General features: G+C 28.4%; 1 pseudogene across 1 annotated transcript in view; it reads right to left on the bottom strand.

The window, feature by feature from the left end:
- Positions 1–7,509, bottom strand: part of LOC110421756 (ethylene receptor 2 pseudogene) — a 9,204-nt pseudogene extending 1,695 nt beyond the window's left edge. The window contains exon 1 of the transcript XR_016351546.1: positions 7,376–7,509. The product of XR_016351546.1 is annotated as an ethylene receptor 2 pseudogene (transcript). The remainder of the gene's footprint in view (positions 1–7,375) is intronic.
- Between the last annotated feature and the right edge of the window lie 3,678 nt (positions 7,510–11,187).

Below are 11,187 nucleotides of genomic sequence, written 5' to 3'. Positions count from 1 at the left end.
TTCCTTTTTTTTTTTTCTTTCTTTTTTTGTGTGTTAATTTCAGCACTTTATATTTCCCTTTTATCATTTTCTTGCAATTCAATCTAGGCTTCCCAATCCGAACCTATTTCATTTTCCCTTTTATTGGTTGCTTGGTGCCACGATAGTCTTTTCTTTCATTTTCCACATACGGCGCGTGTTATATCGGTTCCTTTACAATGTTGATGGAAAATGCAACATGTTCCAAATCCTAAAGCCTTGTTTGGACGCACTCATTTTGAGATTTCCTTTTTTCCACTTGCCATCCATGCCATCTTATCTACATCCACAATGTTTTCATCATATGGTAGTTGATATGCCATACTTCAATTTTGTCTGTTTATTTCTAAAATTGACCTTATTTACCCTCTTAATTTCATCTACCACAAACATATCTTTTGTTAAAAATACATCTCTTGTTGAATTTGAATGAATACGTTCATATCAACAACTGTAATTCATTCATATCATATTACAACTAAATGAATGTAACCTTACATGTAAACTAATTCCATGCACAATTGTAATTCATTCTTATTATATTATGATGTTATTTTATATTCACAAATTCTTTCATCTTTGTGTCAAAGCAAGTAGGAAAGCAAAAATGACAACTAATGCAATTTTATATATATGTATATCATTTGTATTACCTTATATATCTCTATAATATTTTTATAACAAAATTGTCATTACGTCAAGCCATGTGCTGCTCTAAAATAAAGATAAAAAGGGTTTAAACTTTATAAATAAATTAAATATCTCAAATTATTAGATTTACCATCTCTATGATTACCATCATCTTGTTCATTCAAATTATTTCATGTTTAGGTTATACAAATTTGATAATGTTGTGAATAAATGTAATTCGTTGTACAGTCAATGAAAACATTCATCAATCTCAAATAAACACTCCTTAAAATTACTAACAAGGAATTACAATAATGGTTGTTTGTAAACATTTCAATGACCTGCTAGACAAACAAGGCATAACATAATTAGGCATACGGCATATACTGCAGCTTAGATTCTTTAGAAAGAGAAAAATGAGAGTCTTCCTACGCGCTTTTTAGAGAGTGGTCCTTCTTGTGACTAGTGATCATATTAGAATAGTATATTGTTAATTACACCTTAAACTTTTTTGATTTACGAACTTAATCCAATTGCTATCCAATTCCTAATCAGTAATCAAGCTGTCATCTAATTTTCCAGGTTTTCCTATAAAGTCAAGACTACTTATCTTGATTTTGATTTATCTCGATTTTAATATTTTTTATGAGAAATTCATATTAACGAAGAGTTAAATATATTTTAAAAAAAATTTATATTTTTAATTTAAAAAATATATTTATTAATTTTAAAAAATTATTTATAAATTAAGATTCATCTCATTTGTTATCAATATAAGATTTATAACATTAAAATAACTTAACACAACTTGAATTTAATGTTTAAATTTTTTTTTTTTAAAAAAAGGGGTTTATATCTTTTCCTATTTTTGGTTATAATTTAATTGACTGTTTGTGCTACTCGAGACAACTTGGTTTCATAAATTTGGAACCAAGACAGTTCCTTGTAAAAAATGAAAAGCAAGACAATAATTTAATATAAGATTTGGATTAGAAGTTAAATGAATACTTAATTTTTGTTTTCTAGGTTCCAATTTTGTTTCCTTTTGTAGAAATTTGCTCCTCATGGGATCAAGGGACACTTGAGAAAAATTGATATCGCAAAAGTTGACATATTCTTCCATTATATAAAAGACTAACTAATAGTCAAATTTTCACCTTATAAAGGAATGTTCTTATTCTGCAATTTCTTTTCCTCTAAAAGAAAGGATAAGAGGACTTTTTTTTTCCCCAGATCTATACTTGAGTCATTCATTGCGTGAATTAACAAGGTTAGCAATTTATGGACACATTCAATGCACATTAAGTTTCAACAATATGTAGATTTTTCTTTTTAACAAAGAGAAAAAGAAACTGAATATCAAATTTCTCAAATCATTAATCAAACAATTCAACTGCGACAAAAATTAAATTGGATTGAAAATCATGTACAATTTTATTATGTGTGTGTATGGACACATCCACCCCTAATCCTACTATTGAGTGGATTAAAGATGGTATGAATTTTGATAAATGTTCAAGGAAAAAATATCAAAGTTGGGACCTTCTTGGTCAGTAGAGTAGTGCATTGACCGTATAAAGATAGTGCTTCTTGATCAAAAGGAAGAATGGTCAATAACCAAATACCTTTGTTACATTTCAAAGTAATAATAAATGATTTTTTAAATGAATTTGAATGTTAAAAATAATATATTTGGAGTATTGGGTTTAATTCATTTATATTTTGACTGAAAATCATGAAATTATTTCATGTATTAGAGGGTTAAATACTTAGATTTAACTGTTCATTAACATTTGATTATTAAAAGGAAAAAATATTGAATAGTTTAAGTTTAAATTAATGTAAAATTAAAATATAATATTAAACAAATATTGTTTATAATCGAATTCAAGTAGTAAGAATTTTAACATTACTACTCAAACCTGTATAAAATAGTAGTTTTACTCTTTAAATCCAATTATATGATATTCTAATCTTATTTAATTATATCAGATAATGCAAGTTGCTATATTATAAAATATTTATTACATCCTTAATTATAATTAACTATTGATTAAAATTTGACTGTTAGAAATAAAACCTATTTAAAAAATTAATTTCACCTTGCATGCAAACAATTAAAGCAATTAAATGTCTGGTAAGGGCGAATTTGGTCATTTAAATAAAGCCCATTATTTGAGAATTTGTCCAAAAGTCATGTTCAGTTTTGAAAAATATTGTAAAAATTCTTATCTTCGGAGTAAGCGTGGCCTTAAATTTCCATACCAAATAGTACGGAGGCCAAGTAAGTCAAGTCTAACTTTTTTCCACAATGCGTACGGTCAAGATTGGTGGAAAATACCCAACGCTCTCCCGATAAGCAAAACCAACAGTAACGTGGAGCACGTGATCACCGACCCGAAGCGGGAGGACGACGCTTCCATCTCACGCGCGGGTGGATTGGTTTTATTTTATTCATTATTATCTGAGTGTTTTTTCGGGAGCATTAAAAATGGTGAGCCGCACGGGATGGTGATGGTCCAGCAAGATCCAGCCATTCCATATAAGGAAAAATATGATCCAAAGAGATTTAGACTGGCATCTTTTACTTAAAATAGAACACAAATTTAGAAATGAGCAGAAAAAGAGGGAAAAAGTTTTAAGGTGCTTACAGAATATAAAGTGGATTTCCTCTCCTTTTCACTTTAGGCCTGTTTGGCATTTCCGTTGGTTATCTGCAAAAAATAATTGCAAAAAACATCTTAGAAAGCGTTTTTGCAATTACTAGAACCACTTTTAAATATCAAATAATCAAAATTATTGAATTATTTAAAATAAAAAATTTATTGCATTTAAAAAATAGCGAGAATATAGTTATTTAATTTTTAGTTCAAAGTAATCTTAAAATTTTAAAACAATCTAAATAATGTTTTTCGTGTATGCGTTTAAAATTAAATTTCGTAATAATTTTTCTGAGTACATCTTAATAATTATTATTAAATAATACAAGAAAATAAATATTTTTTATTTTTCAGCATCACGTCTTTTCCATACATTTTAACTCTTTATCCTATTTATTCAGAGTAATATCAAAGATTTCGACAATAATTTTTGGCAACACTTTTTAAACGCAAATTTCTCAACCGCAACAGTAATTCCAATTCCAACACTGGCTTTTTCCAAAAGCACTTGTCTTTTTTGATCTTTTCATTCCCTTTCAGCCATTAATTTAAGTTTTAGTGGAACTTGCTGTTTTTTTTAGCTTTTGAACCTTTTGGTTGAGGTTGTTTTTTTTTGGGGGGGATTTTTCTCTTGTTTTTAGTGTAAATTATAGGTGGGCAAAATTTTGATACGATACTTATTTATTATATTCATAGCGATTTTTTTAAAAAAATTTTTACATGTAAAATTAAAATTTTAAACTTGATAAGGTTAATCAATTAATATAATAATTATTATTGAACGTTAAATAAATATGGTGAGACACTTAGTCCCTTATTTGTCTTTTTAAATCATTTTGTCACTCTTTTAATTTTAATAGATCTTTAAATTTCTCAAAGTTATAATTAGAATTTTAAAATTCTGACCGCACAAATAATTCCAAATCCTCATGGTTTAAATTATATCCACACAAAGAATCTAGATTTTAGATTCACAAATAGACCACTGGATTTAATTTCATGCATTTGTTTTTTTTTTCCTTTCATTTCTTTCGTGATTAGCATTTGACTTTAAACATCAATCCTATTTGAATAAAAGAACAAATTCTTATAATTAAAAAGTCTATAAAAAGGACAAAGTAAATTAACCATAATATTAAAACGTTACATTAATTTATTGAATCACTCTTTTACTTATACCACAATATCGTAAATCTTTCGATTAAATAATTTACGAAGGTAAAAGTAATTCAACTAATTACCCTAAATAAAAAGTCAAAATGTTAAAAAGTAAATCCCTGTTTTGTATTATTATACATACAATTCTCAATTAGAACAATAGAAAAGCAGAATTGAAATGATCACATGTTGAATTTACGAGGTTGAAATAAAGAGAGGAAGCTTTGATGATTTTTACTGGTTAAACAAACATGATCCTTCCCCTTTTCTCCTTTCTTTTACGTCACCACTGGCAAGCTCACCATTATTAGTTATGACAAAATTTTAATACTTAGCAACAGTTTTTGAAAATAACCCGACTAGTCAAATATTTCAACACATTATTTTTTTTTTATGTGGCAAATTCCATTATGTTGAAAATGATGGGATTCCCTCTAAAGAGAAGATTGAACACTTTCCTTCTCAGCCAAAAGAAGAAAAAGGTTCAATTTTCTTTTGTTTTTTTGCCCAAAAAAATTTTGCTATTTAAAGCAAACGTGCTTCAAAGAATAAACCAAGTAAAGTGATTCTTTTATTATATTTTATTTTATGCACCGAGATTGAATTTTTCTTTTTCTTTTTCTTTTAAAGATGGTGATAATTACCTTAATTGAGAAAATGACATGAATAAGTGAAGAAAAATTAATTTATTTCTCCCATGTGAACATGCATAAACGTGTACCTAAATGTTTGCCTTCATTTATATAACTCATCGCAGGCAGGCTTTCGAAATATTCAAAAGCCAACATGTCTGCATTTTTCACGTGATTTATTCATATTTGATCAAAAAAAAAAAAAAACTCCTAGTCCCTTTGTTGGGTTTCCAGTTTTTTTTTTGTATTTATTGTATTTCAATAGTTTTATTTAATTGACTTTTATTATCACTATTTTTCTTTTATTATATTTCTTGTTTTAGGTTTGAGTAAAAAAAAATGTTCCTCATAAATATATATATTTATTTATCTACTTTATCTTTGCATAACAATTTTTTGTAATTAATTATTTAGATCAGATCAATTTTGATTAGAGATCTCATGATCTATAGATGTAATACTTATGTATTGCTCATTTGTTTATGTAAATCATGTATACCAAGATTTAAATGCGTGTTATATATAATTAATTTTCTAGTGAGTAAGACTAGAAGAACATAAAATAAAAAAAAAAAAGCAATATTTTTCTATAAAAGGTGGGACGACAAAATATTATCTACTGCGATAGGTGTCTACAAAGTGGAACAACAAAACAAGCCATAAATCTACAGCATATTTTACTTTTTAGTCTAATTGAAGATTTTACCTAATTCTATCAAATGCCCCCCAATCCATTGCCCCATTGCAATTACAACATGCAAAGAGAATTCCGTTCGAAATTAACCTAAAACATGGAAAACAAATTTCATATAGAACGAATTCTTTGACAATGGCATTTTCTTTTTGTTTTCTCTCATTTTGGTTTTATTTTTTTATCATAAAAGTCCTTATGGCTTAGTACAATCAAAGATAAGTTTCATTAGCATACGGTGTTAGTAAGTGGCGTTTGGATATGCTTGATTAGACTTGAGAAAGAATGCTTAGAAGTTGGAATTGTGATCCATTGATGCTTTGGAATTAATGGGTTTTATTTAGTCAAAAAAGTAAGATAATAAATACCTTGGGGAACCCCCAAAATAAAGGAAGATAAATACAATGTACCGGGGATGAGCATTAACATTGATAATAACATGAACGAAATGAAGGGGATGATGATGGCTAGATATTTGATGATTAGAGCCTACAAATCAATTATCTCCTTGGTCTAATCAATACAAAAGGGAAGTTGTGCAATGAATTATGATTCAAAATTTCTCTTTAATCTAATTCTAATCATGTAAAATTGGTTCAAGATTATTGTATACATGCATTAAAGACTTGGTCTAATCATGTTTTTAAATTGTCAACGAAAATGAAGTTAGATCGCAACTTAGACATTTTATGAAAATATTTCCAATCCTTACAATGGGTTTTTAGGAAAATAGTTATCATTTATTATCTATTTTTTTTCACATTACTATTTTTTCATTTTAGTGGTGTAAAAAATACTGACAAATATTATCCACCTCATTCTATCGATAAATATTTTTTGAAATGAATAAAAAAAAAATCGAAGCAAAAAATATTAAAAAAAATTTAAGTGCTTGTCTATTTTGAAATACTAAAATCAAAACGTCATCTAAACAAGCTATATAGAGAAAGAAGATCGTTAACAATATAAAAGTAAAGTTGGGGGTAGGTTAAAGCGAGGAATATATTGTACACAAACTAAGCATCATCATCATCTTCACAACCTATAAAAACAAGGGCGCCACTTTGGTATTCCCAAAAGAGGGAGGACAAAAGAAAAGCAGAAGAAAATTCATGCACCTAGTGACGCATTGTCTTAATCATTTATTTTCTTTTCTTGGAAATTACTCTGACCACAAAAGGTAATGTATTTTGTCATTTGAATTTCTGTCTTCTAGATGTTAATTTGTTATTAGTCACCTATCCTTTTTCTGTATCTAACACAAAGGTGGACACACACACAAACCTAATTATTACTTGCCTAATCTCATTGGAGACAGTTCTTCATAGTCAGATGCTGTATATTAATCCATTTGTTTATTTTTGTTTAATAAGCTAGAGTCAAAGTTTAAAGTTAATATCTTAATTATTTCTTAAAAGACTGTGTTAAAAGTGTGTCAATAAGTTTAAAAAATCCAAATTTGGATGAACGGGTTTTTGTTCATTCATTTATTTTTTATAAATGGAAGAGCTGATGATATTTCACTTTCAACCCCATCACCTTTATTTTCCAAAAAAAAAAAAAAGAGAAAAAAGGAACCCTATCACCTTTTGGGCAAAGGAAAGGAGAGAACAAATGAAATGAACTTCATTATCGTCCTAGATCGAACTTCTTGTCCTTTGTCTCTTGCAAAACTAGGGGAGAAACCACCCCTTGTTTTTGACTTTGAAATAGCCGTCATGTCTAACTTCTATATGGCGGAAAATTGACTTTGCGATATCTATTTTATTCATTCTGTTTTTCTCATTTAAAAATTCAACAAAAAGGGGCAAAATTATTGAAATGTTATAAACAAGTTTCTTTTCTGTAATTCACCTTTACGCTCTCCACGACAAACCATTCTACCGTCCCATAAAAATTGGATCATGTATCAAGCTCTATCGAAAGTATCAACTGTAAAATTATTGATTTCTTTTCTATCATGAATCGAAAGTAATTAATAATATGACAAACAAATTAGTAAAAATAAGAACTCCTCGAATTAGAGATTTTAACATTATTTTGTAATAATTTTCATTCATATATCTATTATGTTAAGTATGTTTAATTATTATTGATTTTTTTTGTTGACCCATTTTATTAAAGTTCTTCGTACCTTTCAAAATAAAATAATCCTTCCGAAATTTGGGAACAAAATACTCATAAGTTTCAAATTAATTTTTCTCTTCCTTCATTTTTGTTCAAAATATACTAAAAAACATTGATGAAAGAATTTGAATTTTAATTAATTAAGATAACAAAAAGATATAAGATATGATCTTTTTTGAAGAGGATATTAAATGCTGAATGAATCTCATTAATTAAGGTTTCTTATTTGACAATTTTATTTTATCTAAATTACTAAAAGCAGGAATTTGGTGCCCCTTAATGTATAAGTTCTCTCTAAAACAATTTAAAAGGGCGAAAAATTAGCATTATGATTTTGGAGATTATAGAAATAGAAGTCACCCCTCATCAGTCATCACATGTCACTTTACTACCAAAACATTTAAAATTTCAAAATTAAACTGTTTGTTGCCTCTTTGAAAACTTAAAAAAAGGAAAAGAAAAATAAAAACATAGAAGATGTGCTAAACCGTTGTAAGCCAAAGATATTACTCGAAAAAAGGAATAAAATGGGAAAAAGAAAAGGTGGAGAAAGTGGTAAAAATTCCAACCCAAATGCTGTTTCAAAGTCTGCTATCAACTTGTCAAATCTTAGTCGATGTCCCCCTTGACAAAAAAGATTGGTAATTAACTTGGCTATGAGCCCTAGCATTGCAAGTGGGCGGCACCAAGCCCTTGGTCGGAGAGGAAGCTACAAATGTCTCAACATTTTCATTATTACCGTCGAGGATTGGGACCCTCTTAAGTTTATCATCTGCCCAATAATTAATTAATTAATTACTTTCCATGTATTTTATAATTTTAAAAATCCATCCGACTTTGTTTTCAAATCATGGGCTTTGTCACATAATTCCTTCCTTCCCCTCTCCTGGATAGCAGCCTTGTCATTTGTTTCCTAGTCATCACTTTCCCCATCCATGGTTGTGCTAATCCTTTTTGCTTGTAATTTTTAGTGTAAGAAAATGGGTTTAGGATTGCACAACACCTGTTTGTGCTTTACCTAATCCAATCCAATTGCATTTGCTGCCTGTGGTGGCCACTGCAATCAACAATTTTTGAACCAACTTATATGCGGTGAAGAGTCAACGTTATTTATAAATAGTTTCAGCGTTACTCTGTGACCCGAGGACTTTGAAACATTAATAATCATTGAAAGATTTTATTTTCCATTGACGATTATTTCTAATGCCATGAATTCTTGACTACCCTTTTCTTTAAGAAAATAAAAATTAAAATCCAACACGAGCAAGAAATTCATGACAAAATTAAGATTAAGAAAATAATGGAATAATGATGAGAGTTAATTAGTAACAACGAAATTAAGCAATCGAGTGATAAAATAACTTCATTTTATATTATTTTTCAAATCTTACTTATGACAACAATATCAAAAATGATAGATACCAAATATCTTTTAAAATTACGAAATGTTGTGATTTTCTTTTAGTATTTTTTTTCTACCGAATCAAAAGAATGTTCAAAGCAATTTGAACATTCTAAGTATTTCAAGAGAAATTTGTATACTCACAAGTTTGTATACACATGCAATGCAAGCGACAATTGTCCTCGTTATCTCCCTTTTGGATCGAGTCCAGTGAAGAAAACTGGAGTGCTGTAGAATCAAATCATGGGTGTTGACCCTTGTATGTATAGCAATCAATTGACTCGAGGGTTTGTTTGGTATAGTGTTAGTGCTTCTTCCACATGTGCTTTTTTATGATTATCCTCAAAAACACCTTTTAAATATCAAATAACCAAAAAAGCTTGCTTATTTTTTTTAATTATTAAAATTATCACTTTAATATTTTTTAAATTTTTTAAAAAATAAATTTTACTTTTTAAATAAAAAAAATAAACATCAATCAATAGATTAAATATTCGAATACTATCACTTTAATTATTTAAATATTTTAAAATTTAAAAATATCTTAATACATTTAAAAATAATAATAAAATTATAATGAGAATATCACAATTATTTACAATAATTATTTAATTGTTTTCAAAATACTCTCAATCTAATTTTTTTTTTCAACCCCAACAATAATACCGAAAAGCCAAATCTCGGGAAAATTCACCAAGGACCCAACAAGTGGGCCTAGGCTGATGAAATTGTAGGGGTAGAGAAAAGAGAGAATCTGCCTTGGTACTTTTTTTCAGTGTGCTCTCAAATGCAATAGATGGAATATATTGCAAGGAAGATGAATCATAGAGAGAAAGATTTTTAAAAAAAGGAGAGAGAAAAAGAAAGGAAATTCCTTTTACTAGACAGTTCCCAATCTTCTTAACTACTAATTTTTAGTAAATGTGAAGTGAAAGTTATGCTCTGTTCCATCAAGACTACTGTTAAGGGAAGGTTCATGAACATCAAATCCCCAAATGAAAATTAGCTTACTGGCCTAGGGGGTTAAGGCCATCGACTAGTTGGCCATGTTCGGTGCACAAAGAAAATGTTCAATCACTCTTTTTCTTTGCCAATCAAATCACATTTTTTGTTGAGAGCATCTGTTTATCCACAAAATTTCATTTGCAAATCCCTGCTTCCGAAATTCCAAAATACAAATTGTTTTAACTTTATAGGTTATATAACTTGTTTCTTTAGTCAAATTGGATTGTGCGCATGCAAGGGCAGTGATCCAGTCTCCGTTCACCCTTCTCGATTGATTGATCCTGCTCTTGCAAAACAATAAAACAAGATGGACCTGTTTTAACTTTAATGGTTTTTTGGATTTTAAGGCAGGCGGTAACAATAATTTGAGGGGGCTGGTATGAGGAGGGAGCCCTGTCAACTGTGGATAAAGAGGTAAACAGAGGAATTGGAAAAACGAAAAATACCATAAGACAATTTGCCATTACATCAACAGATACTTGTGGGGATTAAAAACCAAAGTCTTATCCGTGTCGTTTACTTTGAATTACATGGAAGGTGCCATGCATATTTGCTATGATGTTTTTTTTAATTATTTTTATTTAATTAGCCACCAGATAAGACTTGTAAATTAAATTATCACATATTTTAGTAAAAGACGTGTTATAATGAAAGTTAAAAGATATTATATTTAAAAAAAAATTAAATTATTAAGAAATATTACGTCCAATGCTTAGTAAAACAATTAATAAGTAGATTATTTGACAAAAACAAAAACACTATTTTCTTTTTCTATTTTCTAGATAAAAGAATAATTTACTAACGAGTTAAATAAAAAAATGATTATTGACTTTCATAGGTTTACGAAAATTGGTGTCCAAAGAA

This window comes from Theobroma umbraticum, unplaced genomic scaffold (assembly GCF_002168275.2).
Source record: "Theobroma umbraticum cultivar Fairchild unplaced genomic scaffold, ASM216827v3 scaffold_130.0, whole genome shotgun sequence".
Lineage (NCBI taxonomy): Eukaryota > Viridiplantae > Streptophyta > Magnoliopsida > Malvales > Malvaceae > Theobroma > Theobroma umbraticum.
This window is presented reverse-complemented; position numbering and strand designations above follow the sequence as displayed.